This window comes from Gekko japonicus, unplaced genomic scaffold (genome assembly GCF_001447785.1).
Source record: "Gekko japonicus isolate JY-2015 unplaced genomic scaffold, Gekko_japonicus_V1.1 scaffold1371, whole genome shotgun sequence".
NCBI classification, from domain to species: domain Eukaryota; kingdom Metazoa; phylum Chordata; class Lepidosauria; order Squamata; family Gekkonidae; genus Gekko; species Gekko japonicus.
Genome location: NW_015172596.1, coordinates 320,909 through 321,394, shown reverse-complemented (window position 1 = coordinate 321,394; position 486 = coordinate 320,909).

The window sequence follows — 486 nt, the reverse complement described above, 5'->3', positions numbered from 1 at the left end:
GGCGTCATAACGTCACTTCCTGGTGACGTGCAAGCGGCGCTCCGGGATCCACCCGGGTGTCCCCCGATGCGGAGGTAAGCTATACTTTGCAACCCTAGTGGAGGAAGGTAAAAGAATAAATTAAGTCAATGAAGTGGAGGACGGAAGGCAGAACTATTCATTCAAAAAACCTTTAACAGAAGAGTAAGGACACTTACTAGTTCACTTAAATTCAAGCTATGCCTACCACCTTAATTCTTGTGCCATGGCAGGAATACAAACAATGTGCCATCTGATATTTGGGTTCTCTTAGAACCTAGGTCCCCAGAACTGGCAACTGTCCGTAGGTTTGAGGGTGGGGTATGCAAATCGTCAGTGTTCTGATGCGGCAATGTCAGTTCTGGCACAAACCCAGATGTGCTGTCTTTATGTCAGCACAACATTCTAAGGTTCCCCCCATAACTATGGCTTTACCACAGAGTTTTGGGGGAGTCCTAGAGTGTCACA